Consider the following 8,085-nt stretch of genomic DNA (forward strand, 5'->3'; position numbering starts at 1 on the left):
ATTTATCTCTGTTTAGCCAAGCTCGAAGGAAATCATAATTTCACTTTTATGTGCTAGATAGATGCTATAGATTCCATATCTATGTTTAGCGCTCCCACTCAATTGCACTACCATGTTCCCAAAATGTGCGTATGACCCTGACCAAAAAGTAGGCTTAACTAACAAATCAAAGAACATGTATAATACTCTTGAGATCGAACCTAACCATATCAGGATTAAGATCATTTGATCTAGGATCAACTAGGTGATATTGAATTGAATAGATATTACGGTAAGTTTAATATATCTGAATCAAAGTTCAATATCGGTCCCTTCCGATGCATACTCCATGCATCCAACCCAAGCTTTACTTTAACCAATGCCCTTGAAAGAACATAGCACTTATCCAAGGTGCAAGTAAACTATGTTGTAGATTGTCATATCAGTAAACCCTATGTGTACTGATAAATCTTGGAATATATATTTAATCACATAATCTTGATTACTTTCCACTGTGCTGACGACACAATAAACAAGAACATAAATGTGATAAAGATTTGGATGAATTTATAAATCAAATAAACTTATAAATGATAACATGAACCAAATGACGCACAAAGTGATGAAAAATACTTTTGTTTCTTTATTGATATTTAAAAGATATAGATTACATTGAATGGAGTTTTATTTAGGGCATAAAACCCAACAAACTCCCACTTGCACTAATATAAAATAATCAGTACATTTCAATTAATCCTAAATTTTGACGGTGCTTTTCAAATGTAGTTCCTGCCAAGAGTTTGGTGAATAGATCAGCTAGGTTGTCCTCTGTGTCCACTTTTTCCACCAGTACATCCCCTTTTTTCCACATACTCTCTGATGATATTATATTTCTTTTCTATATGCTTGCTTCTCTTGTGGCTTCGAGGCTCTTTACTGTTGGCTATGGCTCCAGTGTTATCACAAAGCAAAACAAGTAGTTTTTCCATTCCAGGGACGACACCGAGTCCTATGAAGAAATTTCTAAGCCAAACAAGTCCTTTTGCAGCCTCTGCAGCAGCTATGTATTCTGCCTCCATGGTAGAGTCTGAAATTGCTGTTTGTTTAGTACTTCTCCAAACCATTGCTCAACCCCCAAGAGTAAGCACCATCCCAAATGTAGATTTCTTGTCATAAAGACATGCCTAGAAATCTGAATCTGTATAGCCTACGAGATTTAAAGCACCACCCTTGTAGACTAACACAATTTGCCTTGTACTCTTCAAGTACTTCAAGATATGCTTAACAACATTCCAATGTTCCTGTCCTAGATTTGTCTGATACCTGCTCACGATTCCTACTGCATAATAGATGTCAGGTCTAGTGCATAACATAGCATACATTAGACTCCCAACTTTAGAAGCATAAGGAACCCTTCTCATGTCCTCTATCTCTTGAGGATCAGTGGGACACTGCTCCTTAGATAGATGTTGCATACCGAAATGGTACGTTTTACATTTATCAACTCGCAAGCACACGAATCTTTATTGTAGTATGGAGATTGTGAAGAACGAGGTCAAACCCATGGGAATTGCATGAGATCGAAGAAAATACTAATTAAATCTAAGTTATTACAACTCTAACCTAGTTCCGAAAATGGTGAGATTTTTGGTAATAAAATAAAATAAAATATTTACACGATAAAAATAACAGTAAAATGACAGTAACAGATATTTTCAGTTATATTTGGGAATATTATTAAGGGTTCAGAATCCACTTAAGTGTATATTAAAATATTTATGTTTATATTGATTCTCATAATTTAATCAATACTCAAACCAATTATTTTTTTAATAAAAAATAGATTTTCCTTCGCTTTAAAATTATAACTTCTAAGCATTAAATGTGAAACAATTTAATGTAAATACAAAAAATCAAAGAATATTATTTTTAATAAAATGTGGAACCAAGCATAAATAATTTCTAACTATCAAAAATACGTGATATTAAAGATGAAAGAAATTATTTTAAGAAGCGAAAATCATAAGCATATATTGTACTGAGAATCAAAATAAAAATAAATTCTTAATTAAATACACTAGGTTTCATCGTCCTCCTTAATAATAAGGGAGCTTAGAAACCCATAAGAAAATTAACTAACAAAAGCGATAAACTAACACTAACCGCCTCGAGCGTTTTTTCTGGATTTTTCTGTCTGAAACTCTGAAACTGTAACTGAATTCTAAAAACCTAAGCTTCTATTTATAGAAGGGTAAAAGGACTAATACGCAATTAAACTTTTTACAAATTGCATGTGGGTAAAAATGTAAATACAAAAAATTATAATCGGAGGGCCACTTGTCAAGCTCGGATTGGTGGCTTTGGTGTGCAACTTGACACGTGGCGAGAGGAGAGAAAGCCACGTTGAAAGTGGCTTTTGGCTTATGGGGCTCGAACCAAACGAAGGCCAGCAGCGTGGCTGGCGAGTGGACGAAACGCATGGCCCATAGGGGCCGGTGCATTCAACGCGCGCGTGGATGAGGCAGAGGGGACAAGGCACCTATTGGTGCTGTCCGTGTGGGGCCCAGGCGCAAACGGCCTCTGCGCGTGACACGTGGCAGCGGAGAGAGGAAGAGGGGGCTTTGGCCAAATGGGCTCTCCTTCTTGGGCTTTGTTTTTATCTTCAAAAATGCTATTTTTCATAGTTTTGGGCCTCATTTTTATCACCTTTTTATTTCTTTTCCACTCTTTCACAAATGCTATTTTTTCAATCAAACACAAACAAAATTAAATCCAAACAAAATATTTTCAACATAAAATATATCACAATAATTTTAATGAAAATATTTATTTAAAGTTTAATTAATTTGTATTTCTTTAAATAAAAACAATGCATTTTCTTAACTTTTTATTTCTTTTTCTCTATTATGCCATAAATACTAATATTATTTATAAACAAAGATAAAATTAATCTTAAATAAAATATTTTCAATATAATAATATATTGCATTAATTTCTTAAAAATATTATAAAAAATTAATTTTATTTTGTATTTTTACACTATAAAATATGTAATATTTTGGCATTTAATACAACCCCCAACTAGGTTATTGCTAGTCCCTAGCAATTTAAGCGGATAACAAAATATTACCAAGATGAACAAATCAAAACAAACTCTGCCTAATCGAAACAAAATAAAATATTGGTGTAAACACTAGAAAATACTATATAAAAAATTACAATAGATATATTTCCAGATTTTGTGTGTGAGTGTTTCAAATCATATTCTTTGCTTTAATCCATAACACAAATAATATCGAAAAAAATCTTTAAAGTAAAAAGTCTCAACTCTAAATCCTCACAGAGATTGAAATATTTGAAAGGAGGAAGGGTTGTCACTTTAGGAGTTGGAAAGATAAATTAATTTGACGCTCAAATGAATAAAGATTTGTAGGACGAACAATGTAAACAATTATTGATCCATAGATAGGCTAACCAAAAATATTTTGAAATTCAAATGACAAGTTAACTTTCGGGATTTCATTACAGTACCTAGAGCCAAAATAAAGAAATAAACAACGATTTTTTTTTGGTGACAAATATTTATGAAAAATAAACTATAGCAAAGTTTCTTTTAATTGATGATGATATATTATATTTTTTTTTCTATATATATATATATTATATATGCATATATATTTTTACCGATATATATATTTTTTACTTTGCTAAATGATTAAAACTAAGATATTGCTCTTTATATGATATATATGTATTTTTTTTAAGGGCAATATCTACAATAATTATTTACCGTAGCAAAATTTTCTTTGGTGTATTTTGAATTTCGACCAAGCTACGCTGATAGAGAAATGTTGCTCTTGTTTGAGTTTTTTTTCTTTATATATATATAGTATGTAAGATATTGCTCTTTATATGATATATATGTATTTTTTTTAAGGACAATATCCACAATATATATATATATCTTTTACTCTTTTACTTTTTTTTTTACAAGAGGCAACATGTGATAAGAAAATATGAAGATAATAAATTTACAATAAGGCTCAATTCTAAAAAAAAAAAAGTATCCCTCTAGTAATTGTCATATTTTTAAATTTAAAAAAATTATGATTTTACCAATTCAGAAGATCAATATATGTTCAAAAAGTCGTTTTCTCAATTCTCACTTCTCACAAAAAATGAAAGCTTTTAACTTAAGATTTTTCTCAATTAAATGTGTTAAAAACAATCAAATCATATGTTTGGTTTGTGCAATTTTTACTGGACTTACTATCTAAGTAACCAAATATATTATAAACTAGTCTAACACAATATTTATCTATTCACATAATTGGCAGCAGAATTTGACTCAAAATTTTCAAAAAGGTAAGAAATTTATCGAACTTAACGCAAGAATATACTTAGTACCCCCAACTAAAATGAGACAGTGTCCTCAATGTCTAAATATGTATATGATAAGAACATGAGATGAGAACCGAAAAAAACAGAGAATATGCACAGTGATAGATGTTGATTTTCTAACAAAAACAAATGACAGATAATAAACTAAAATACGGAAAATAAAGAAAGCAATTAAAGATAGGACCAGTAGTGAAAGAATTCACTAACCTCGGTAAATCGGGTCATGAAAGAGCGTTTCCTCCACTTCAGGTGGTGTTAATTCTAAAAATGGTTTCAACTTTTGGCCATTGACTTTGAATACATTACCAGATTTAGAATTTTCGATTTCAACAGCTCTGTGAGAAAAAACAGTACGAACAGTAAATGGACCAGTCCATTTAAAACGTAACTTACCGGGATCAAAAGGAATGTCCCAATCAAGAGGTCGAAATAACTTTTGTGGTCCAGGGAGTGATTGTGATTCTTTAGGAATTTTCACAGATCAATCTGCTAACTTTTTCGGAACATTGGTGTTTCTTTTGGCAGTACACAGATCCTTTAAAAATTTTGAGTAGGCAGGTATTTTCTTAATGACATCTAAGAAAGGGATATTTATATTTACTTGCTTGAATACCTCTACGATGTCACCATACTGACTACCTCTTTTGATTGGGATCAATCTCTTTGGGAATGGAGCTTTTGGAATGAACGACAAAGTTTGACTCGATTCTTCAATTGAGTCTTTGGAATGTGAACTTTCAGGCTGACTCTTTTCATTTTCTTTCAATGAGTCTGTGTTCATTTCAGTATCAGTTTGAGGTATGCAATCAGGTTTTTCAATAATTTTTCCAGACCTAAGGATAGAAATTGATTTAGCTTCTTCAGTAGGCCTAGATGTACTTACCTCGTACTGACTCTTTGGATTGGGAATGAGTTGACTGGGAAGTTTTCCCTTTTCCTTTTCAGCTACAGCAATAGCAAGCTGACCCATTTGTGTTTCAAGTTTTAACATGGACTGTTGCGTGGTTTGCATTAACTGTTATAGGGTATCCTCTAAAGATGGTTTTCTTTGTTGTTGAGGATATGGCATATTATGTTGGGCATAACTCTCATTGGGTGAGTTGTATTGGTCCCCTTGGTTCATTGGAGGCTGGTTCTGTCTCCAAGAAAAATTTGGATGATTTCTCCAATTTGGATTGTAGGACTGAGCAAATAGGCTATCAAATAATTTCCCATAAGTTTGAAGAGCGTTTACTTCTTCAAAAAATACCTCTTGGTATATAGGCAATGATTGACAGGACTGGGCACTATGACTTATACTATAGCATAAGGAACAAATTTCATTCCTGTGTATAGGGATATTCATGGATTGACTTAATGACATAGCTTCAACTCTCGTAGTTATATTTGCTAATGATGTCTTGATATCTACATCATCTTTGACATCGTAAATTCCACCTCTCTTAGGTATGTTGGAAGCTTTCGATCTAGGATCTTGGCAAATCCACTATTGAGAATTTACAGAAAGATTCTCAAGAGACTCCCAAGCCTCATCCCCTCTAAATCGCAAAAATTTTCCAGTGTGCATTGATTGTACCATTTGTCGGTTTGATGGAGATAATCCATCATAAAAGTATTTTACCAATCTCCATTTCTCAAAACCATGGTGTGGACATTTTAGCAATAAATCTTTAAATCTTTCCCCACATTCGTAAAATTCTTCGTGATCTTTTTGATAAAATTTGGAGATTTCTCTCCTAATATTATCTGTTTTAGACATTGGAAAAAATTTGGATAAAAAATTATTAACTAATTTATCCCAAGTAGAAATAGATCGGGCTGGGAGTGAATTAAACCAGGCTTTAGACTTATCTTTTAATGAGAATGGAAAAAAGTCTAAGCCTAACAGATTCATAAGAAAAATTTTGAAATCTAAAAGTAGAGCAAATTTCTAAAAAATCTTTCACATGCATGTATGGATCCTCTTTACCTAACCCATAAAAAGATGGCAAAAGTTAAATTATCGAAAGTTTCAGCTCAAAATGTGTAGCATTTGTTTCAGGAAAAATAATGCATGATGGAAGATTAACATAAATGGGAGAAAAATAATCAATGAGAGTTTTTTCTTCCATATTTAGTTGATTTGGTTCCATGATGTAGAATTTTCAATTTTAATTTCAACCCACAATAATTTTCTTTTAACCAAATAATTTTTAGAATTTCGTTCCCAGTAAATCATACACTAAGTATCACAAAAATTAAAATAATAGGAAAAATTAGGAGGAGCTGCCTACCATATAAGTGCGTAAAATAAAGACTGAATTTAAAATATAACGGGAAATAAATAATATGTATATATTTGACAGAAATATAAATACTAATATTAATATATGTGCAGAAATAAAGACAGACTTATAAATGCAGAAATAAATAATTATATATAACATAAATATAAATATTAATAATAATTATAATAAATAATATATAAATTTTATTATATATAATTATAATAATATACTTTAATATATCATATTATAATAATAATAATAATAATAATATAATAATAATAATAATAATAATATTTTATATATATAAACTTTTTTTAAAAACTTACAGTAACTTATGATTACTAGTAAGATAATAATAATAATAATAATAATAATAATAATAATAATAATAATAATAATAATAATAATAATAACTTTACATATATATAAGTGTTACTTTGTTACTCATAAACGTATTATAATATATATATAATATAATAACTAGTAGAAAAATTATACCAATCTAGATTAACGTAGTTCCCCGACAACGGTGCCAAAAATTTGTTGTATACCGAAATAGTACGTTTTACATTTATCAACTCGCAAGCGCACGAATCTTTATTGTAGTATGGAGATTGTGAAGAACGAGGTCGAACCCATGGGAATTGCCTGAGATCGAAGAAAATACTAATTTAATCTAAGTTATTACAACTCTAACCAAGTTCCGAAAATGGTGAGATTTTTGGTAATAAAATAAAATAAAATATTTAAACGGTAAAAATAACAGTAAAATGACAGTAACAGATATTTTCAGTTATATTTGGGAATATTATTAAAGGTTCAGAATCCACTTAAGTGTATATAAAAATATTTATGCTTATATTGATTCCCATAATTTAATCAGTAATCAAACCAATTATTTTCTAATAAAAAATAGATTTTCCTTCGCTTTAAAATTATAACTTCTAAGCATTAAATGTGAAATAATTTAATGTAAATACAAAAAATCAAAGAATATTATTTTTAATAAAATGTGGAACCAAGCATAAATAATTTCTAACTATCAAAAATACGTGATATTAAAGATGAAAGAAATTATTTTAAGAAGCGAAAATCATAAGCATATATTGTACTGAGAATCAAAATAAAAATAAATACTTAATTAAATACACTAGGTTTCATCGTCCTCCTTAATAATAAGGGACCTTAGAAACCCATAAAAAAATTAACTAACAAAAGCGATAAACTAACACTAACCGCCTCGAGCGTTTTCTCTGGATTCTTCTGTCTGAAACTCTGAAACTGTAACTGAATTCTAAAAACCTAAGCTTCTATTTATAGAAGGGTAAAAGAATTAATACGCAATTAAACTTTTTACAAATTACATGTGGGTAAAAATGCAAATACAAAAAATTATAACCGGAGTGCCACGTGTCAAGCTCGGATTGGTGGTTTGGTG

General features: G+C 30.3%; 1 non-coding gene across 1 annotated transcript; it reads left to right on the forward strand.

Moving 5' to 3' along the window:
- The first annotated feature begins 6,017 nt into the window (after window positions 1-6,017).
- Window positions 6,018-6,124, forward strand: LOC115708392 (small nucleolar RNA R71). The gene has a single exon (XR_004009893.2). It is a non-coding gene; the product is annotated as a small nucleolar RNA R71 (small nucleolar RNA).
- The last annotated feature ends 1,961 nt before the right edge of the window (window positions 6,125-8,085 follow it).

The sequence above is a fragment of the Cannabis sativa genome, chromosome 8 (assembly GCF_029168945.1).
Source record: "Cannabis sativa cultivar Pink pepper isolate KNU-18-1 chromosome 8, ASM2916894v1, whole genome shotgun sequence".
NCBI classification, from domain to species: domain Eukaryota; kingdom Viridiplantae; phylum Streptophyta; class Magnoliopsida; order Rosales; family Cannabaceae; genus Cannabis; species Cannabis sativa.